The sequence below is a fragment of the Narcine bancroftii genome, chromosome 2 (genome assembly GCF_036971445.1).
Source record: "Narcine bancroftii isolate sNarBan1 chromosome 2, sNarBan1.hap1, whole genome shotgun sequence".
NCBI lineage: Eukaryota > Metazoa > Chordata > Chondrichthyes > Torpediniformes > Narcinidae > Narcine > Narcine bancroftii.
In genome coordinates, this window is record NC_091470.1 from 349,131,069 (window position 1) to 349,155,443 (window position 24,375).

Genomic DNA, 24,375 nt, shown 5'->3' on the forward strand with positions numbered 1-24,375 from the left:
TTTGGTTTTTCTTTCTTAGGTGCCATTTTCTTTCTTTTCTCCACAGCTTTATCTTTTATTTGTTGTGTTTTGTGTATCTGGGGCTTTGCGTTTCCTTCACTTTTTTTTTCTTTTCTGGAGAGTGCTGGTATTCTCCTACCGGCCACTACTCCATCATGTGACTCCTCCAGATATGACAACACTTCAGTGATAAAATAATTCTTGGATTTAAAAAAAATGACACAATCTCAGAGGACAGGAGAAAAATTATACCAGAGTGAAAGAGCATTTATGTTCTCTTAAGTGATCTATTAGTTCATAGCAGTCAACTGAATACCCAAATGAATGAGGCAGAGATGGGTTTGTTTTACGAAGCAGTTGCTTAAAGGGTTTTGAGTACTTGGAATTACGAACACAATGTAACTGCAACAAAATGCCCTTTTTCAGTCCAAATTACCTGAAGAACGGGACATGTTTTTATTGTAATAAGGGCTTCTTCACACGGTGGTAAAAGTAATCTTGTTACTTTTGTTGATATTATGGCCACTTACTCTGAAAACACAATTTGGAGAGTTGTAAATCTTGATTTGACATGGTGAACAGTTTTTGTATCCTTCTGACTGTTCCCTGGTTCAGAGATGAGAGCATTTTTTTTGGGGGGGGGGGTGGTGTGGTGTGGGTGTATATTCGTTTTCCTTCTATATGTTTCTGCTGGATGATCTTAACATGACACATAGTGTCCATCAGATGTTAAGATATGTAACCAATGTTTTGGGCCTGAGCCCTTCTTCAAGGTGTGATCAAAAAGCAGGCAGGCACCTGAATGCTCAGACCTTAGTGAAGGGCTCAGGCCCGAAACGTTGGTTGTATGTCTTTACCTCCTATGGAGTATGGACACTCCGTGACCTGCTGAGTTGCTCCAGCATTTCTGTAATTTTACTGCAATCACAGCATCTGCAGACTTTTGTGCTTCACTCTTGTGTGTTTCTGAATGGTCTGGACTATTTAAACTCCACTGATACAATTGATTTTACTGGATCATGAAGCTGCCTTGTACTTTGAGGTAATATCTGGCTCAAATAGCTCGCATGTGAACTTAAACATTGCTTTATTTCCACTCAAGTTCTTTCATGCACGGGAGTGGGTATTGTGTCCAGATCAGAATCAGTCATCAGAATTGAGCTTATTGCCTCTTTCTCAATTCAGCAGGTTAACTTGGCACTGAATGACTCATGTCAGCAAGCCCCTGGAATAATACTTGCATGAAAAGGATTTCTAACAGATACAATGTGTAGGGAAATTGGCTATTTCTTGTCTGTCATGTTTCATTCACTGGTAATTTGAAGGTCAAAGCATTTGAGTTCCTAGACAATGATAGTGGAGCAGCATTCTGTTATTGTCTGGGTCTGAACAGTCTGAATCATTTAAACTCCACTGGTATAATTGGACACTGCTTAATGCTCTTAGGATCATAACAGTTCAAGTCTCATAATTCCTGAACACAGGCAAGTCCTTTGGAGCCAAAAACATTCAGTGTAGGCATTCCAGAAGGATAACTTGGAAGGACCCCTTATGAATAACCTTGTCTCCATCACCCCAACACATGGTGAAAAGTTGTATTTTGGCTGAAAAGCAACAAGGCTTTGGGACAGGTAATATCTCTGTCAAAAATATGGTGAGGAGGATGTTTGGGGAAAAAAAGAGAGCAATCGTGATCTTCTTTTAAAAAAAAGAAACCAAAGTCAACTTATAATAATGACCTCAGGGCTTCCCTATTGTCAGAGAAAGTCTTTGTCAAGGCCCTTTTCAACTACCTTCTCCCTGTAACCAAAGAACTGCTGCCTGAATCACACGGTGGATTTTGCTCTTGTCGTGGTACAATGGACATGACCTTCACCACACATCAAGATAATTACAGGGGGCAGCATCAACCATTATACCGAGCCTCATTTTGTCCTCTCCAAAAACTCGACTCCATCAAATGAGCAGCAGGTTTCTCTATTTATAGACATGAGCCTTGAACTTCTTCAAAACAATGGAAAGGACCGTCAATGCCATCTCCACAAAATCCTCAAATCTACGGACTAAATACGAGATCTTTTCCAGCCCAAAGTCCTCAGCAGCAAGGTTTAAATAAAGCTCTGGTACCTCAAATAGTGATCCTATTGTCAATCAAATGCTGACATCAGACTCTGGAATAGAGAATCCACTCTGATCTCTATCACAGCAAGAGATTACCAGGTGGACAGGAAGTGACTCCAATATGTTCTCAAAACCTTGATGAAGGAAATGTAACCTTTCCTCTGACCTCTGAGAGCTATGGCTAGGATCACTCAGTGGAGGATGCGTATTTGGGATGACCATGAGAACCTGGAATCCATGGAGTCTGAGATAAATGACAGAAGGCATTCACCACCTCATAGTCCATCCACCACCTGCCCTGTCAACAACCCGCTGCATTGTCCCTTTCGGAGTCTACGTCTCACATTTGGCCTCACCAGCTTGGAGTGAAAGGCAAATTATCCTCGAGCCTGAGGGAGTCCCCAAGAAGAAATAAAATAATTAGAATGCAGATGATTGCAAAACAGTCAGATGTTCCCCGCAGACCAATGCATTGTTGAGCAGTAGTAAAACCCCAAATATCTGGAACCTATGGGGATTGTTTGATGCCGGGAATGTGAATTTGCCAGTTCCTTGAGATTGCATATTGTGGGTAAAAAAAAATCATAAAAGTGAATTATTACTTATAATTGGATCTTTAGCAATTTCTGCTAATTTTGCTTTTAAAATAGTTAAAGACTAATTCAAGTATCTGGGAATCACAATTACTAAAAGTTGTAAAAATGTATTGAAATTTTTCAATATTAGTTAACCAGACTAAAGAGTTATAATTGGAATGGTCACTCTTGTGCATGACAATGATTGGATATGTTAATGTAATTAAAATGAACATTTTACCAACATTTTTGTATGTTTCAATCTTTACCAATTTTTCTAAAACTTATTTTAACTCAGTGGACTTAATTATTTCTTCATATATATGGCAAGGTAAACAACTCCGTATAAACAAGGCCTATCTTCTAAAGACCAAAAGTTTTCCCATGGTGGATTGATAGCAATTATTTATAGCAATTTAATGGACCTAAGAATATGTTCAGGGATGGGAATCAAGAATGAATGGGAATGAGATTTAAATACATTAATTTCAGATGATAATTGGGATACCATGCTTGAATTGATTAATAATACTTCATTCTGTGCATGACATTGTTAAATACAATTTAAAGTTCATATGTCCAAAATTAGATTATCTTATTTTTATCCTGATGTTGATCCACTATATGACAAATGTAAAATTTTTGAGGGCTCTCTGATTCATATGCTTGTGAGTGTCCAGAACCACAAGAATATTGGGAACAATTCTTTATAACTCCTATCACAGGTTTTTAGGGTATATTGCTTTGTTTGGTTATTCTCTAGAAGAGAGGATTTCCTTGAATTCAACCCCCAAAAAGTAGCTTTTACTTCATTGATGGCCAGACGAGCAATTTTGATAAGATGGAGGGACAGCATAGCATCAACTCATCTGCAATTGTCTTGGTTGAGTTTAGAAAAAAATAGATCTAATGTTAAAGACATCAAGGTTGAATTTGACAAGATATGGGGCCCATTCATGGACTATTATCATAATTTGATCATTTAGGCAGGGGGGCGCTGGTGGTTTTATATCTGTTACATTATATAAAAGCTATAAAATTATTTAATATTGAAACAATATATACATGTTATATTTATTTCAAATTAATAAAAATATTTTAAAAAAGAAAAAGATTGTGAATTGCGTGATTACTAAGGATGCCAATTTTAAACTTTTGGATTTTTTTAACCTATTTATTTTCTGTTTTTTTTTTCCAGTTGCTTGAGGCTACCAGTTACTTAAATTCTGGATAATGGGGATTTTACAGGAATTATATTTAGTTGTCATGAATACTGCTCATTTTTGTTAAGAATTTTCTTTCCTATTTGTTGAGCATCAGTTTGAAGTTGGTGAATACCTTGTGAAGCTGCGTGATGGAGTTAGAAAGTTAAGCTGGCTTCCTTGATCCTTGAATTGGCAGTAAATGCAGTTGACTGTCAGTTGTGGTGGGCATTAACTGCAGGATGCACAGAAGCAGTTAATTCTCACACTCTGCCACTCTTGCTCGCTCTCTCTGATGAACAAGGTATTGTGTCACCTCCTTGCAGTACAGATTTATTATGTGGATGGAGACCTCCTGACCTTGTTATTAATGCCCCTTTGTGGAAAAGTTGCCATCATTAAAATTACAACCATTTATGGAGAAAGTAAAACTTAATTTGTCAGAAATAGAGACATGACATACAGTGCCCTCCATAATGTTTGGGACAGACACTTTTTTCCTTTATTTGGCCCTGTGCTCCACATTTTCAACTTTGTAATCAAATAATTCACATGTAATTGAAGTGCACATTCCAGATTTTATTCATAGTCACTTGTAAACATTTTGGATTGACCATGTAGAAATTACAGCACATTTTATCCATAGTCCCCTCATTTCAGGAAACCATAATGTTTGGGTCATTTGGTGTCACAGATATTTGTCAGTACTCAGGGATGTTTATTGGCGGGTATAAGGGAGCTAGGCTTGTTTCTAAGCTTTTGATCACCTTTGGTGTCTGTAGTTGCCATTTTTCAACGTGAGGACCAGAGTTTGTGCCAATGAAAGTCAAAGAAACCGTTATGAGGCTAAAATAAACCAAGAATAAAACAGTAAGAGACATCACCCAAAGTTTGGGATTACCAAGATCAACAGTTTGGAACATTATTAAGAAGAATGTGTGTACTGGTGAGCTCTGGTATTCCAAGGAAGACCCCCACTCCTGATGACAGAAGAATTCTCATCATAATGAAGAAAAAAACCCAATTGAATGTATGACAGATCAGAAGGCAGGTATGAATATATGAATGACTGTTGTCTGCATAAGATTTCATGAACAGAAATACAGAGGCTATACAGAAAGATGCAAACCCTGGCCAAGGTGGTATGTACTGGATCTTTGGCAGTTCCTTTATACCTCCACACCTTGCTCTTGCCATCATTCTGATATAGGTTAATATTGGTGTCATCGCTCCACGAGACCTTTTCTCAAAATTCTACGGACTCTTTTAAATACTTCTTGGCAAACTGTATTATGGCCATCCTAATTGTGGTAATGAGTCGTTTAGGATTTCTTTCCATGAAGTTTTCTATAGAAGATTGTTATTTATTTTTTAAATTTTTAAAAATTTTTCACACTATGAACCACATTGACCAAAATACACACAAATATTTCCCTCTTGAATATACACAGTGTCATTTTCTCCCCTTTTACCCCTTCCCACCCCCCTGATACATCCACATAATCATGAAGAAGGCTCGCCAGTGGCTATACATCGTGAGGAGTTTGAGGAGATCTGGTACGTCACTAAAGACTCCTGCAAATTTCCGTGGAGAGCATTCTGACTGGTTGCTTCACTGTCTGGTGTGGAGGTGCCAATGTACAGGACAGAAATGCTTTGATAGGCTGGAACTAACACGACCTAAGTCAAGATCTGGACCCACTGCAATTCGCCTATTGTCACAATTGCTGCACAGCAGGTGCAACATTGCTGGGTCTCCACTCAGTTCTGGATCACCTCGAAAATGGAATTCATACGTACAGCTGTGCTTCATAGACAAGTTTGCTTTCAATAACATTATTCACTCAGTGCTGGTCAAGAAGCTACAAGCCGTAGGTCTCTGTACCCCCCCCTCCCCCCACTGGTTCCTTGACTTTCTCATTGGAAAACCACAGTGGGCACAAATTGGAAACAACGTCTCCACCTCACTGATCATCAACACTGGCGGACCCCAAGGATGTGTGCTTAGCCCATTGCTCTACTCGTTGAACATCCAGGCACAATTTCAATGCTATCTACAAGTTTGCCGATTACATCACAGTTGTTGGCAGAATCACAAATGCAATGAGGAAGCATACAGGAGGGAGATAGATCAGCTGGTTGAATGGTGTAATGACAACAATCTTGCGCTCAATGTCAGCCAAACCAGGAGGAAGTCAAGGGAGCATGACTCAGTCCTCATCGAGGGCTCAGTCGTGGAGAGGATCAAGAACTTCAAATTCCTGGGTGTGAACATCTCTGAGGATCTGTTCTGGTGCCTTCTCGTTGATGCAATCATGAAGAAGGCTCGCCAGCGGCTATACTTTGTGAGGTTTCTGAGGAGATTTGGTATTTCATCGAAGACTTTTTTTAAACATATGTCAACTTAGGTGTACTGTGTAGAGCATTCTGGCTGGTTGCATCACTGCCTGGTTTGGAGGCACCAACTCTCAGGACAAGAATAAACTCCAGAGGGTTGTTAACTCTGCCTGTGACAACACCGGCACCAGACTTCATTTCATCGAGGACATCTACATGAGGTGAGGTGGTGTTTGTAAAAAAAAGCAGCCTCTATCCTCAAAGACCCCCACCAACCAAGGCATGCCTTCTTCGCTCTTCTACCATCGGGAAAAAGGTACAGGGACCTAAATACAAGCACTCAACGGCTCAAAGACAACTTCTTCCCTGCTGCCATCAGTTTCCTGAATAAACAATGAACCAAAGACCCTGTCTTACCATCTGTGCCCTATTATTATTATAATATTTTATTTTTATTTTTCATAGTAATGTCATAAAATGGTTATAATATATATGTTTGCACTATAATGTTACTGCAAATCACTGAATTTCATGACAATAAATTCTGATTGTGAAGAAAGAATACTCTGCCAGTGCCAACATGGACATCAGTCTACACGGCATCAAGGGCAGCTGCAAGAGGCGGTGTCAAGAAAGCAGCCTCCATTCCAAAGGCCCCTCACCACCCAGGCCATACCCTCTTCACACTGCTACCACCAGGAAGGAGCCTCTCAGTGGCATAAAACAGCCTCTTCCCCTCTACCTTCACATTTCTGAATGGGCAATGACCCACCACAACTCCCTCAATTTCTTTTCTTTTTGGACAAATTTATTTTTAAATGCAATTCATAACAATATTTGCATCTGTACTGCCACAAAACAACACATTTTGTGATATTTTCATGACAGTTGATTCTGGTTTTGAAGATGGTACTTGAGTTTCCACTTTCAATATCTCACAATTTCAGTACTTTGATTCTGGATCAACAAAAATCATATCCTCAGATGATTGGCTTTCATTAGAATCACACTTCTTAAATCTCTCAGCCAAAAGATACATCAATATATTTTAATTAATAATGATGCCTTTTTTCCCTCTTTACTACCTTGAGAAAAGAAAGCAGAAAAATTGTGAATGCCTCATTATCAGCGTTCAGAAATGCAGTTCCATTATATTTGTCAAAAAAAAAATTCTGGAGGAACTTAGTAGGTTAATCAGCATCTGTGAAGGCAAAAGGATTGTTGAGGTTTCAGGTTGACACCTTGCATCAAGACTGATGTCTCCACAGAGGCTGCCTGACCCGAGTACCTGGGCACATTTTTTTCCTTTAGATTACAACATCTGCAGTCTCGTGTGTCTTAATTATCTTTGTTGCTTTTCAAACTGAACCTGTTGGCCACAACTTAGTGCAATAATTGCGTGAAACCTCTGTTGCAATAATAACGATTCTTGGTTCTGAAATGAATGGATGTTGACAGTTTACTAATGAATTACCTGTGCATTAGGATCTGTTCTTGTAATCTGAATTTAACTCATTCTTTAACAAGAACAAACCTTGTGCGAAATGAAAGAATTGAGTTCAGAATTTTGGTTTTAGCCTGTTAGAAATAAATAGATGCTTTTTTTTTTGGGTGTGTTTCTTCCCCTGACTGTCTTTGGCTTGATGTTGTCTAATCACTGCATCCTGTTCACTCAGGTTCCTTTTTTCTGCTTCAGCGCTGCATTATGGATCTTAGAAATAACAGAATCACCTCTTTTTTTTACAGAAAACTTGTAATTATTGTATGAATGCAATGCTGTCCACCAACGAGTCTATATATCTTCTTCCATGAGTTGATTTTTTCCACCATGATTTCATGAATAGATGGTTTAAATGAAAAGCGAATGCATTCCACAAAAATATAGAGAGCATCAATTGGAATGATTATCTTTGGACCATGTACCTGTTACTTTTAGGTAGGTGATCAGCCTCTCGACGCTGATTGTTGAGAATTCTGCTGTGTCTGGCAGGGGACCATCTCTTATCACAGACTTCATTGCCAGCTCACACTTGGGCTGGAAGCCAACTGCTCAATGTCAGCATTGTATATTCATGCAGCAATCATATATCAATTGGTGATAAAAGCAAAAAAAGCTCCAGATGTTAATTATACACCAATTTTGGACTGATAATTGTGAGACCAAAGCTGCAAGACCTCCCACCCATGAGCGCCTGTATGGAGTTTGCATCTTATGTGTGGATTTTACATGTTCTCCCTCAGATCGTAGCAGCTCTTTATATACCATCTAGCCCAGTAGTTCTCAACCTTTTTCTTTCCACTCACAGACCACTTTTAAGTAATCCCTATGCCAGAAGTGCTCTGATTAGTAAGGGATTGCTTCAGGTGGTCTGTGAGTAGAACGGGAAGGTTGAGAATCGCTGCTCTAAACTCAATTGTTACTGAAATATCTTGCTTCAGAAAAATTGCCATTGGCCCATTTCCTTTGGAGTTATGAAACCATGCACATAACGAGTCAATTAGATTGTTCAATTGGTAGTTTGCAAACTTTCTTTCCACCCACATACCACCTTAAGCAATCCCTTACTAATCACAGAGCACCTGTGGCATAGGGAACACTTAAAGTGGTCTGTGAGTAGAAAGAAAAAGGTTGAGAACCACTGACTTTGACAGACCATGGGAATGCAAAAAAAAATTGTGTATAAAGAACAAAAGGGTCACGAAGAAAAAAAGTGGGTCCCCTTAATGATCAGCAGCGGCATCTGTGTGTTGAAGAAGATATTAAATCAATATTTTGTGTATATTTTTTGAGCAGGATAAGCATGAGTGAGGGAGGGAACAAAATAACCTGGGATATGTCAGCAGAAATAGTGAAAAGGTGTCAGCTGTTGTGTCAAGGTGAATAAATCTCCAGGTCCAGACCAGGTGCATCCCAGAAAATTGTGGGAAGACAGGAAGGAAATTGTCAGGGCCTTGACTATCATCAGTGAGGATACCACTGATATCTCTGGTATTTATGTCATAAGTAAATATAAAATAAGTTAATTTTTTAAAATGAAGATATATTTAGGTAACCCTTCTGGTCCACAAGACTGAGCTGCCCAAATACTCTAATTAAACAATAACACATCTACGTTTTTGAAAGGTGGGACGAAACCAGAGCTCCTGGAGAAAACAGTGCTCTATTAGTGTTGTGCTAACTGAGATGTGAAATGTGCCAACAAAGGAAAGGGCTGATCCACTCCACATGTTTAGAATACCTTTGCTGGAATTATTCCCAACAGCTTCCAGCCATCACTGTCATGTTTTCTTTTGGGAGAGATGCAGAAAACAGATTAAATGCAGCCAAGAACAATTTAAGGAGGAAAATCTTGAATCGTGCTCAGGAACTCTTTGGTTTAGATTAATTGCTAATCCGCCCATCTTCTGACTGATGAGAAATCACCTAGTAGTTTAACCATCTTTCTTTTGAAATAAACTAGAAAACTCTGCAAATAATGAGAATATCAGGCATCGTTGGTGGAAAGAGAGTGACAGTTAAATGGGTTGCATGAAGCTACCTTGGCTAGTATCTCTGCAGAGGAGTGCTATCGTTTGGTTGCCCACTCTTTGTGCCTGCATGCTGAAATGTAAAGCCAGAGATGAGTGATGGAGATCAAATGGCAATCCATCTTTATCTGTCTCTGTCACTGGACTTAGCTCAGAGGAAAGGTGTGAAACAGAGACAAACTGAGAGGAGGGGCCTGGTGCATCTCAGAGCTGGCTGGTGAAAGATTAGAAACTTTAGCCACTCAACTTGGTATGCAAACCCAAACTTTTGGAGTGAAACAAATCCTTTGGGCCTACATGTCCATGCCAAGCATGTCATCCTTCTCAGCTGGTACCATTTGTCTGCGAGTGGCCCTCATTCCTCTAAAGTGTACCTGTTTACCTGCACATATCTTTAAATGTCATAATTGTACCTACCTCTACAGCTTCTTCACCCTCTCTGTGAAAACAATTCTCCCTCAAGTCCTTTAAAATCTTTTGCTTCTTCACTCTGATTTTAGACTCTCCTACCTGGGGGAGGACAGATTATTCACCTCATCTATTCCCTTCATGATTTTGTAAATTTGTACGATGTTCTCCTTCAGTAAAAAATGTCCAAGCTTATCGAACCTATCCCTGTATCTCAGTCCTCCCAGTGCCAATAATATCTTCGTGAGTTTTTTTTAAATGGGTCCTTCCCATTTACTCTAACAAGATGACCAGAACTGGGCACAATCTTTCAAATCCAGTCCCATATTTTATCTCGATAGCCCCTTCTTTTTATTGAAAGAATGTAGTGAATCGATGTAAGCCAAAACCTTTTATCGATCTGTCTTCAAGGAAAGGAAAAATCTCAATGTCGTCTTGGCATAAGTTTTATTCTTCTCTCCTGCTCATGACACTATCTCTCACTTTCATAATTGTCTTTTTAAAGCCTGATCCAATGGTTTTTAAGAAAAGATTAATTGGAGTTCTAACCTTTGTAACAGTTATCCTTCCATGATGGCATAACCAGTAATTGCGAAGTGCATTTCCAAATCCAATGAGGCAAATAGGGTTTGGGCTTGCTTGCCATAAATGAAATAAACAGGATGATACTGAGATGTTATGCATGGGCACTGAGCACGTTCCTTTCCAGTGTCACCCGGATCCTGAAAAACGAATAAACACATTCAAGTCTCCAGTCCTATTGTCTGGTGCCAAATTCAAGACACCACATATACCGTGTAAAAGTCGATCTCATGTGATCTTCTAAAAATATTTTTGAGTTTAGCATATAAGCATAAATGCAGAATTCATAATTATATAATAATTCATTTGTATATGAGGAAGGACTAAAAAAAAGCAAATGAAAGAAAAGAAAACAACATCAACAATTTCTTATAATATCTCATAAACATTTAATTGAAATGATCCATGCAACCATGTTAAACCCAAAGGAAAAAAAAACTAAATCTAATTTATCCCCTTCCTCGAGTCAAGGTTACCTTATAAATTAATTTTAAAAAAATCAATAATGTGGAACCACTGGCAATCCCTAGAGAACATAATTCTTCCAATTATAAAAAAAAATCCTGAGAATGGGCCCCACAATTTCACAAATTGAAACTTTCTGTCTTTCTTTTTCTTCTGATATTTAAATTTCTCTGCATTTAAATTGGACATTACATCATATAACCGCTGTGTATGAATATGGGATGAATCATCTTTCCACTTCAATAAAATTGCTCGTCTGGCTATCAACATGGAAAAAGCTAAAACTTTTTCCTGAGATGCCGATAATTAATCTTAAGAATTGTGGCTAAAGTTTGGAAAATGTATTTCCAGAATATCTCTAAATTTGGGCACCCTTAAAACATATGGATCAGAGAAACTTCAAAAATTTTACATTTCTCACGTAATGGATCAATATCTGCATGAAAACAAGATCATTTAAGTTTGGACATGTGAGTTCTGTGTACCACCTTAAATTGTAAAAAGCAGTGTCTTGCACAAAACCAGGAATCATTAATTGAGCTGAGAGTAGAGTATCGATCTTCACTTGAAAATGTTAAGTTTGAATCTCGTTCCTAATTGCTCTTGATCCGAGCCATGCGGGAATGAATGGTTTGGATAACTGAACTATTTTTAGATGTGAGTGCTAAAGAATTCTTTCTAATTTTAATCATTATGTTTCTTCCAATAAAGTGTTCAATTTCAGGGTATAACTTAAAAACAAAAAGGGGAGGAAATGCAGTTTGTTTGAATACAGTTGTTCCTGCTTTCCTTGTTAGCACTGTCGTTCTGTTTGATATTGACAGTTTTACTTTCTACCCTTTAAAATGGCTCTGTTTCCTAATGGTTTCTACCCTTTAAAATGGCTCTGTTTCCTAATGGGCATCCACCCAGGATCTCATCAGTATCTTTACTGTTGATGCTGAGACCAGCGAGGGAGATGTGGTGCACCCTTAGAACGAGAGGGGAATGCGGGCATGGAACAGGGGGTTGGTGAGATGCATTTTCGCAGCGGAGATGTGCGGAATCAGCTGAGAGAGTCCAAATGCTGCAGCGGTCAAATCGTTGTGCTGACATAACCATTGCATAATGTTGAAATCTGCAACCAATTACCAATATTACCATACACCCATCACAGATCAGCTTCTGCTTGAGGGACAAGTAACCTTGCTCTATTATTATTATTTTAATTCCTTCTGTTTTTTTTCTTTATTTTGTTTTTTTATTCGTGTAAAGATCATTTGGACTTTTACTGATAAGATATTTTGGAATCTTGTGTGTATTTCAGCCCCTCAAAGGCAGTATCCATGTAATAGTTGACCTCAAATTTAACATTAAAAAAATGATTCAGAGAATTCAACTTTTAAATGAGTACATATGGTAAATAATTTGAGTTCAGCAAAATACATCAAAGAATTGGATTGTGTCCTGTCTTGTTTTCAGCACTGAGATTGAAAATAGGTCTCTACATGATGCAAACAATAATATATTGCTTTTCTGATCAGTTCTAAGTTGAGTTTCACCAATCGTGAAATTTGACCAGACACTTGTGTTGAGTCAACTTGGATTCTGCATCATGGCTGCAGGCTTGTTTTGGAATTAAGGGTAATGTCATGCCCCACATTGAGCCTGATCATCCTCAACCCAGTACAGCTCTTGGCTGTTTGTGGTGTCCCATGAAACAGAGTGGTCTGGGGGGGGGGGGTGACACAGCCTGCAATTATGGGTCCTGATGCCCCTCCCCTTCATTTTCCCAGCTTAGGCTGTGAAACTGATTTTGTCAGAGAATAGATTAAAGAGTACAGAACAGGACACAATTAAATTAAGCCAAAAATAGTAACATTTAATGTTTTAAATCAAATTGAAATTAATTCAAAAATGAATATTTAACAACTGTAAAGCCACTTACCTGCACTTCTGCATCCTGGCAGACAACCCCTTTAAAATGAATGAGTTAGTGCAATATATGTTCCGATGGCTGCTGTAAAATTTAGAAGCCAAATATGAAGAGTACTGATCTCACAACTTGTGGTGCCAATCCTGGAATTTAGCAGACCAACATCTAAACCCTTAAAAGTTTCTGACTCCTGCAATACTGTCTTGGGTAAACTTGTACCTCTCACTTTGTTCGTTTTAGATTGGTCACAGTATTTGAGCTACTGAAAGAAAATAGACACACACACCGAGAGCAGTTCAGATTATACAAATGTTTATTACAAATTCAAAAGCTGATTTCACACTACAATATGCAAACCCTTCCCAACTATATTTATCAATGCTTGGACTGGTCCCAACTGCCGAAGCGAGGCAACGACTGCACACTTGTAGTAGGTTGTCAGAGCGCCGGTAGCAGCTTCTCCACCTCCCCTGACCGGGACGTTGGCTGGACTCCAGAAGTTCTTCTTCTTCTTGCTGAGAGATGTTGCCACCTCTCGGAGAGTCTCAAACTTCAGCAGCGGGACCATGGCTTATATTACCCAAAAACTGCTTACCCAAGCACCTATTCCCAGCACAGCAAGAAAGATAAGCAAGCAAGCTAGCATGCTAGGTTAATTAACGAATAACAAAATTTTCAGCTTATCATTTTGAATACATTGGCTTATTTTGCATCAAGGCTAGGCCTCTGACAGTCTGTGACCAAAACAAGCAGGAAGATTAAAGGACACAGATGTCTTTTCTTCAGATAACAGCATCTCTGGCCCCTCGGTGGAATTTTGCTTGTGTCTGTTGATTCTAAAAAACAATTAGGTTCTCAGCCCTGCAGAACCAAGAGCTGGAAATTAAGAAAAAACAGGTTAAAAATAGGTTAGAATCTTCCATTACAACTACTGCCTTACAACTCCAGAGACTTGGATCAATATTAACCTCTGATGCTGTTTGGGTGGAGTTTGCATGCCCTCACTCTAATTACTTGTGTTTCTCCTTTCTTCTGGGTGCTTTGGTTTTCTTTGGCATCCCAAAGACTGGTGGAGTGGGGATTTGAAGGTTTGTTGACCACTATAATGATAGTTGATAAGAAATGGGAGCAAGAGTCAGCCATCTGGCCTGTTGAGCACGCTCCGTCATTCAATACCATCAGGGCTGATCAGGCCATGGACTCAGCTCCACCCACCTGCCTTTTCTACATAACTTAATTCCCCGACTAAGCAAAAATCTTATCTCACCCTCTTAAATATATTTAATGAGGGCAACCTCTGCTGCTTCCTTAAATAGATAATTCCATGGATTCACAACTCTGGGAAAAGCAGTCCCTCTCAGCTCCATCCCAAATCTACACCCACAAATCTTGAAGCTATATTCTTGTTTCGCCTGCCAGTGGAAACAATTTTCCTGCCTTTATGCTATCTGTCCCTTTAATAATTGTATATGTCGCGGTCACATACTTAACCTTTCTTTGCTGGTGGATTTGAAAAATTGCTGTATCGTGGACCACAGCTCTTGTATGCAAGTGTCGTCCTTCCAATGTTGTAAGCCATCTGATGTGCCTTCAACCTGGCTCCTGCCCTTTCTAAGCCTTGCTCAAGTATTTCCTTCACCTAGTGACTCCATCGTATCGTACAGTAATCAACCATATAGAGACTCGGGATCATCTGGTGCTAGCGCGGGCTCGTAGATTATCCTCAGACAGTCTTAAAATCGCGAGATCGGAATTTGACTGCAGGCAAGAGTTGGGCATAGTCTGCAGATCTGACAGCTGCTGGGTTTCACCATTGCATATGGATCCAAAATAATCTCCAGGGGATTGGTGACCCTGTGGTGATTATCATGCCCTGAACAATTCCATTGTGCCTGACTGATACAACCTCCCCAATTTACAAGTCTTTTCAGCAAATGGCAGCCCTGACTACGCAGGTCTAGGTATTGGACATGCATCAAATTCCTTCCGTTGACCTGGTTGGAATCGTGGTGGTCGAGGACAAGGTAGAGGTGGTGGACAGCGTATTTGTCGGAAGGATTGCAGGTTAGATGCTGTTGCCTGGTGGCAGCCGGGAAACGACCAGGACTGGCAGTAGAGGCAACTCCTGCTCATGTGCATGCCAGCTGCTGTCTTTTCCTCAAAGACCATCTCTCGGGTGTTAAATTTCTTGTTGAAGCTGGCATTTATCGATGGTCCATGTTCTGCGATGGAGGCAGAGTCAGAGGACCAGTCGGACCCTTGCTTTGTCTTATACTTTCCTACGAGGTTGGGCCGAACTGTCAGCCCTCCAGACCATAATGTAACGGGATGGTTCCAATCAGTTGCCTCCTTGCATGGCTCGGAGGCTGGAGGTGGGGGTGAGTCTGTTGCAGTTACATACTTACCTTTGTCAGGAGCAGTGCCAGCTTCCACTGATGATGCAAGCGATGTGACGGGCAGGGGTAACAGCGCAGATGCGTGCGCGTGTTAAGTGTCAGTATTTGGGTATGAAGGAGGAGGAGAGTGAGAGTGTTAGGGTCACCTGTGTGGCAGTGAGCCAATGAGAAAGTCAGAGGAGTTCAGCTGGATGTTGTTTGGGGAGTTGAAGAATGCAATATTGTGTCTAGTGAATAATAAAAGAAAGTCGACTTCACGACGTGCTGGAAGAAATGAGTGAGTGCATTCTTTATTTGTTTGTAAGCTGTGATAAATCAGTATCGTTACAATCTCCTCTCATTCTTCTGAATTTCAGTGAGTGTGGTACCAGACGACTCACTCTCTCCTCCTTGGCTAACATTAACATCTCTGGAATATGCCTGTATATCCATTCTCAAGGAAAGAGACCAGAAATGAACAAAGTACTCCAAATGGCACCTCACCAGAACACTGGACGCTTTGCCACAGAACCTTCTGGCTCTTAAATACATCGAGCAATGAAAGCCAAAATTTGATTTGCCTTCTTGATCAGTGTTGGTCTTGCAAACCAACCTCTTGCAGTTCATACACCAGCTCTCCCAAGTCCCTCTGCTCAACAGCATACTGTGACAATTTAAATGCAGCATAACTGCAATTATCCGAAATCGGATTTCCTGAAATCCTAATTTTTCTGAAAATAATTGAAACTTTTGGATAAAGCGGATATCCGAAACAAATGATTTATCCAAAAAATTTTACAGAGCCGAACTGACCTCACAGGTTGAAAAAAAATTAACTCGACATGAAATTAGAATGATTCTCTCTTCCCATTTCTTCTTTACCTACACCTTTTTACTTTTCTTTCCAACCCTCCCTCTCAAACTATGTGACACCGTCTCCCAGTCGCAAGTGGTTGGAAGAAGCCCTTGTCCCTGTGTCATCAAGGAGGGAGGCCTTCCGGGCAACAGCGGGACCTCAGGCTCTCAGGTAACAGCAGGGACCTCTGGCTCCTGGGCAGGACCCAGGCCTCAGTGTGGAGGTGTCGGTGATGAGCAGCAGCCAGCATTTTTTTTGGTGAGACTTAAACCTTATTTTAATGCTTAAAAAGCCTTCCCTTGTTGTTTGTTGTTCAAACACTATTACAACTGATTTGCTGTCGTTACTGGACTGTTTTTTAAAAAAAGACTAGTTCTCCAAAAATACTGTTTATCCAACATAGACCCAGTCCCGACCATTTTGGATAATGGAGTTGTACTGTAATAATTTGATCTTCTATTTTCTTTTCCAAAGTAGTTGACCATCTGCCAACTTTGTACCCTATCTCCCAGATCCTTGCCTAATCACTTACTTATCAATATTTCTCTGCAGGCTCTCTGCATTCTTTGTGCAATTTGCTTTTCCACAATTTTGTATCATTAACAAACTTCAACATGCTCCCTCTTCCAACTCGTTGATGTATATCGTGAACAATTGCAGCCTTATACCACTTGCACCACTCCACTCACCACTGATTGCCAACCAGAAAAACACTAATTTATCCCAACTCATGCCTTCTGTTGTTAACTAGTCCTCTATTCATGCCAAAACATTATTCACAACTCTATGCTTTCTTATTTTATGGATGGGTCTTTTATGCAACACTTTATCAAAAGCCTTCTTAAAAATCTAAATATACATTGAGTGGCATAGTTGGCACCGACCGCCGTTACAGCTTCACTGATTACGACCAGGGTAAGGAGTTGATGCATTCTCCCCGTGTCTGCGTGGGTTTCCTCCCACCATTTGAAACATACCAGGGGTTGTAAGTTAATTGGGTGGTACAGGCTTGAGGGCCGAAATACCCTGTTACCGTGCTATATGACTAAATTTAAAAATATATATATCATCCACCTGTTCTCTTCTATCCACTGCATTTACTAAGTCCTCAAAGAACTCCAGTAAATTTGTCAAACAGGACCTGCCTATCCCAAATCAGAGCTGTGTCTGCCTGAGAGTATCATTTCTATCCCAATGTCTGGCTATTCCCTCATGGTAGTTTCAAGCACTTCCTGACTGCAGACGAGGCTCATGGGCCGAAGGGCCTGTTTTCCATACTGATTCCTGTAGCACTGGAATAAAGATTCTTGGTGCTGTTTAAGCCTTAGCTCAATCTTAGACTCCTCATTCACTACACTACACTGACATTGCCTCCTCTCCCAACAACCCTGTAGCATAAATAAAAGCTCTCATGACTGGAGGGAGAACATACACTTTTTTTAGCTTATAACTGAGGGTAGGGTCTTACAGTGGTCTTCAGAGCGGCTCAGGATTTAGGGGGAAACCAAGGTTATATATAGGTAGATGGGGGTGGAGCCGGGAGGTGGAGCCAGCCATCAGTGTTACACACCACCAGTGAATCTCAGTTCACTGTATTTACCCCTTCCTGCAGAATTTAAGGAAAAAAAAATCAAAAAAATATACTTATTTACAAATTTAAACGGCCTGGAGATCCTGATGGAGCGCCTAAGCACGGGATGGCCTTGAACTCCTTGAGTCTCCTGGTCCCCTTGTGGGGGAGAAGTGGCAGGCAGGGTCTATGGTGGAGGGGGATGAACTTTCTTCCTGATCGGGATTTCCTGAGGCCCTGACTGGGGGTAGTGGGAATGTATTCCGTGGCTTGAGGCAATGGACCCTCTGTTCCTGTGGGTGCCAGGAGACTGTGTCCTCCCTGCCATCTGGATACTCCACATAGTATACTTGGGATTGGCATGGAGCAGTTGCACCCTTTCCACCAGGGGGTCGATCTTGCTTCTCCTTACATTCTTCCTGAGAAGGACCAGACCAGGAGTTGTAAGCCAGGTTGGGAAAGTAGTTCCTGAATCCGACCTTCTTTTGAAATTGAATAGGAGCTCATGAGGAGTAGCGTTGGTCACAGTACATAGTAGCGACTGGATGGAATGGAGCACCATAGGAATGATTTCCTGCCAGCGTGATTCTGGAGGCCTCTTGACTTCAGGACCAGTTTGATAGCCTTCAAGATCATGGTGTTTTCCTTTTCAACCTGCCCGTTTCCCTGGGGATTGTAGCTCATAGTCCTGCTGGATGTAATGCACCTCGCCAGCAAGTACTGATGTAGTTTGTCACTCATAAAGGATAAGCCCCGGTTGCTTTGAATATAGCCGAGATACCCGAACAGGGTGAAAATTGAATCTAGGGCCTTTATGACTGACAAAGTGCAGGTGTCTGAACATGGAATGGCGAACGGGAAGTGAGAGTACTCATCAGTCATAGAAAGGAAGAAAGTGTTCCCGTTCATGGAGGGGAGAGGTCCCTTAAAATCGACACTGAACCGTACATAGGGCCTGGATGACTTGATCCGGTGTGCCTTTGCGGGGCGGTAGAAATGTGGCTTGCACTCAGCGCAGACCTGGCAAGACCTGGTTATTGCCCTGACATCTTCCATGGAGTAGGGCAGATTGCGCGCCTTGACAAAATGAGCCATGCAGGTAACCCCTGGATGGCAGAGCTCATTGGTCAGGAAGGGCTCCTGGCCAGTAGGCAGTGTCATTATTGTGGGTGGAGAGCTCGATCCTTCACCTAGCAATCTTGCCATTTTTGATTTTTCCCCTCCTGACATTATTGAACATGAATGCGACATGAATGGTCAGTGAGGAGTGCGAATTTCCTACCAGCCAGGTAGTGTCTACAGTGTCTCCATAATGGCTTGAGCCTCCTTTTCCACAGAGGGGCTCTGGAGCTCGTGGCCTTGTAATGTCCGAGAGAAGAATGCAACCAGCCTGCCTGCTTGGTTGAGGGTAGCGGCCAGGGGTACGTTCTAAGCATCGCTTTCCACTTGGAAAGGTACATTCTCATCCACCACGTGCATTGCGACTTTTGCAATATGAATTCGGAGGTAGTTAAAAGCAGTTTGGCCTTCAGCCAAGACGGGGAAGATAGTGGCTTTTAAGAAAGGGCGAACCTTATCAGCAAATTGAGGGATTCACTGGGTGTAATATGAGAAAAACTCCAGGCATCTGCTCAAAGCCTTTGTGGTCCTGGGAATGGAGAGCTCTAACAGGGCACATCCTATTGGGATTTGGGCCAATGATGTCATTCTCCACTGCGTAGCCGAGAATAGCCAGAAGTTTATTTCTAGACACACACTTGCTAGAGTTATAAGTGAGGTTCAGGGCTTTCACTACGTGGAGAAAGCTCTGGAGGTTGGCGTCATGGTCTTCCAAGGTATGGCCATAGATGGTGACGTTATTGAGGTTGAGGAAGGTAGCCTTCAACCCATACTCATCCACCATTCTGTCCTGCTTCTGGAAGATAGAAACCCCGAGTAAAACCGAAAGAGACCGTCCAGAATTGATAGAGATAACCTTTAACCTCAAATGCCTCGGAACAGATTGGCAGCTGGTGATAAGCAGATTTCAGGTCAATGGTCGAATAGACCCGATACTGCACAATATAATTCACCATGTCTGAAATTCGAGGGAGGGGGTATGTGTCCAGGAGTGTACTGATGGTTTGGCTATAGTCAATTACTAACCTGGACTTTTTTTCCCCTCTTTACCACTACCACTTGTGCTATCCATGGGCTGGTGCTAGATTTGATGATACCTTCATCAAGCAGACATTATACCTCAGACTGTATGAAATCTCAGTCTTCTGCACTGTACCTCCTGCTCTTAGTAGCAATAGGGATTCAGGAAGAGAGGCGACAGGTCAATATTCAGTGTGGAGAGGTGTATGTGGGTTCTGATTTTAGAGGCCCTCTGTTCCTAACCGTTACAGGAAGGAGGTGATCCCAGAGCCAACAGCACTGGAGCACACAATTCATCAAGTACATACAGTTGTATCTTACAAAATTCTCCCCCTTCAAACGACTATACAATGTTGTTGAACACGCGTAGAATGTGAATGAGATGCAAGGAATATGTGATAATTGAAAGGATACATCTTTAGGTTGTATTCTTGCACAGTCCGTGAGTCTATGAAGCTTACAGTAGAGCCTGGGTCATTAGGCATGTAGTGGGATGTCCATTTACCTTCACAGTCACTATGGAGTTGCTGAACTGGTGAGGTCTGTCCTGATCTAGAACCATTGAGGCTCAGACCCCGGAGGCTCCATACTCCTCACTCGAGTGGCCCCCATCATCCTGGGTTGCCCACAGCATAGCAAGATGGCCGCCCTCCTACCTCCTCTGACAATATGCCACCAAGTTTGAATTTTAGTCACAGCAAGATGGCCGCTGAACCTTTTCGCTCTGTTTTCTCACTACCGCCCTCCGTCGGCATCTAATGCAGCAAGTGGATTCAGGTGAATTCGGGACAGAAGGCTTGGGGCTGGAGTTGGATCTGGGAGCGGTGCAGGCAGCGGACTTCCCCGGGCTCCCCTCGTGCGGTAAAACCCTCACCCAATGTCTTTTCTTGCCACAATTGGAACACACTGAGTCTTTATTCGGGCAACATGATCAGGGATGCTAGCTCTTGCTGCAGGAAAAGTATTCCCTAGCACAGGGGTCTCACTAGCAGGGGAAGTGGCAGCTGTTAGGGCTGAGGTAGCGGGAGCAGCCGGTCCTTGGAGGGGATCCTCTGGGTGAGCGAGCTCATTGGCTTCAAGGTCATCGTCCTCTTCCAACGTGGCTGGCAAGGTCCTTCTTACCCGACTCGAGCAGTCGGTGCCTCCTATATTTTGAGCGGACCCACATGACTAGGGTGTCCTGAATATGTTCTTCATGAATGTGACCTGTAGGCACTTCTTCTTGGCAAGCCTCCACAGATACAACAGGTAGTTATCGATGGTCTCTCCTGGCCTTTGGCAATGTAGAGTGAGTGGGTGCCTCACTAGGACCTTGTTTTGCGACTTCAGGTACCGAGCTTTCAAAGCCTCGATGGCAGCATCATATGTAGTGCAGTCCCTAATGACTGCATACCCTTTTGTTCCTACCCTCAAAATGAGTGCGAACCTCCTGAGTTCATCAGTGTGGAAGATGTCTCTGGCCACGTTCAGGTAGGCCTGGAAGCAGTCTAACCAGTACGTGAACTCTCAGCCGCATTGGGGAACACAGGGTCTACCAGCATACCTGGCTTGAGTAGCGCTTCCATCGTTTAGAGAATGCGCTAATAAAATTGTAGTGTGAATAAAAGCTCTCACAACTGGAGGGAGAACATAGGCTTTTATTAGTTTATAACCGAAGGTAGATCTTACAGTGGTCTTCAGAGGGGCTCAGGGTCTAGGCGGGAAACCATGGTTATACATGGGTAGATGGCGCATAGCCAGCCATCAGTATAATACACCACCTGTGAATCTCAGTTCACTGCAAACCTCCAAATCTCCAGGCTGTCCATCCACCTCAGTCTCCCCTCCAATACTTTCTATAATCCATGTTTTAGCAGTCCTGATCTTCCTCCCCTACAGTCACCCTTCCTCCTTGCCCCAAGTGTTTTGCCTGCGCCGCTCCTTTAAATCCATTCAATGTTGCGCTGCTGTCTTCCATTTAATTCCCAGTAGAGTTCTGATGCCACACGTAGCAAATGGGGTGAGGGTAAATGATCTGGACCATCGAGCCTTCTCAACCATTCGATAAGATCATGATCCTGGTTTGCTTCTCCACCAAATGTGCATTTCTCCCCATCTCGTCATGGTGGAAAGAAAGACACGGTGAATTTTCCCCCTTACTTTCATATTATATAGAGAGGCCAATCATCTATTATTTTCCTGAGTTTTATTCTCCTTTGCATGTCTATTAATTCCTTTGTTTCTTCTACCACCCAATTGCCAGAAGAGCAGTTTACAAGCTAACCAGGAGATCTTTGCTTGATGCACATCTCAAACTGTACAACTGGAGGTCAGGGTCTAACCTGATTGCTGTAAGGCAGTAACCCCACCTACTGCATCACTGGAAAAATTTGCAGCATCAGGCTTTCAACTGTGAGACGCAACTGAAATTTCATACAGTGGGATGACGACTGAAGCAGTCATGGTCTTGCCATATTCGTGCATCATAATACATTGAGATGCATCACAATATCTCAGCTCATTAGAGAGGTAACAACTGTCAAGTTTCTCCCACTCTGCTTAGATTAGCAAGAGGAATTGCTCTGCATTTCTGTTCCTCGCAACCAGTCCTTGCTGTTGGAATATAAGAGCTCAAATCAGGGATAGGGCATCGAACCCTGCAAGCTGACTCCACCATTCAATGAGCCTATGGCTTGTCTTTTACCTCCGTTCTGCTCTGCCTCGTATTCTGCACTTCACTTAGTATTCGGATCAAATCTTTTCATCTGTGCCTTGATCCCAGTGAGTGGTAGAATCTGGGGGTCATTGAAGGGAATGTGAGGAGAATTTAAAAAAAAGTATTTTTGTAGGATTAGCGAAAGTGGACAGCCTCCTGTGATTTCATGTCACATGACATCTGTTGAATTGAATATCACTTTAACAACACTGAAAAATTGGGAGGTTTACAGAACTGTTGTCTGTGGAGCAGCACCCTTTGTACACTAACACTAAAAACTGTAAGATTGAAGGTTCATTTGTGAATATTCATTGAGGGAAATTTGAACAGTACCCTGTATATCAAAAGTAGTGAGTAGATATTTCAAGCTTGTCTGATTTTGAACCGAAGGAGATGAAAAAAAATTGGGAAAAGTAAATCAGTCTTTCGCATATTTTCTTGGAGGCAGAAGATAGGTGCCATGGTTATATAACAATACAGGTACTCCCCAGCATATGTCCATGTTCCGTTTTGGACGACTGGTTGTATCTCGGAATGGATGTATCTTGGAATTGTGTACTTACCTTGTTAGTCGGTGTCCTGGGGTCCGTAGGTTGGCCGCAGCCATCTTGGTTCCTGTGGGCATGTAGGAGTCTTTGGTAGGAGAGTGCGTGGTGGTTTCGCATATTAGAGTTGATTTGGCACATGCACAAGAGTTGAGCACCCCAACGGTCTTGAATTTGTGCCCTTAACTCTCGCGTATGCACCAACCAAACTCCAATTCGTGAACTCACCGTGCATGCGCCAACTGAAGACTGGTACAGTCATACAGGAATCAAGATGGCCGCACCCAGCCTACATAATCCGGAATGCCATGCATCTTACATGCCATAACTCTTACATGCCATGTATTCCTGTTATAATTTGTCAAATACAACATAAATTGCGTATATTTTATACTTTAAAAAAGAATTTGGTCATATGTGCAGATGGACGTAAGTCGCATAGGTTGCAAGTTGGGAAGTATCTGTATTGTTCATTGTTCTCTTTTGCTGATCTGTTCAGCAAGAGGAATAGTGTTTAAGAGTAAAGAGGTGTTGATGAGGCTCTCTGGGGCACTGGTGAGACCTCATTTGGAGTACTGTGTGCAGTTTTGGGCCCCTTATCTTAGAATGGATGTAATGATGTTGGAGAGAGTTCAGGGAAGATTTACCATGGTGATTCCTGAATTGCAAGGACTAACATGAAGATAGCAACTCTTGGACTGTATTCATTGGAGTATAGAAGAATGAGAGGGGATCTCATGGAGACATTTCAAATGCTCAAAAGGATTAGTCAGAGTAGATAAGAATAAGATGTTTCCCTTGGGGGGTGAATCCAGGACAAGAGGGCACAGTTTTTAGGACAAGATGGCACAGTCTTTGAATTAGAAAGTACCCATTTAAAACAGAGACAAGGAGAAATTTCTTTAGCCAGAGGATCGTGGGTTTGTGGAATTTGTTGCCACATACATCTGTGGAGGCCCGACTATTGGGGGAGTTTAAGGAGGAGATTGATCGGTATCAAATTTGTCATGATAGATGACATTTGGAACTAGGGTGGAGTTGCAGAGCAGACTTGATGGGCTG

General features: G+C 41.8%; 1 protein-coding gene across 9 annotated transcripts in view; it reads left to right on the top strand.

The window, feature by feature from the left end:
* Positions 1 to 24,375, top strand: part of tsnare1 (T-SNARE Domain Containing 1) — a 962,849-nt gene that overhangs the window by 88,415 nt on the left and 850,059 nt on the right. For 2 of the 9 annotated variants that reach the window (XM_069922269.1, XM_069922270.1), the window contains exon 1: positions 22,622 to 22,833. The exons of 6 other annotated variants lie outside the window; for them this stretch is intronic. The gene's annotated coding sequence lies outside the window, so the exon portion shown is untranslated. Of the gene's footprint in view, positions 1 to 22,515; positions 22,582 to 22,621; positions 22,834 to 24,375 lie in introns of those variants that run through there. One more of the 9 variants, XM_069922272.1, reaches the window with a different exon arrangement.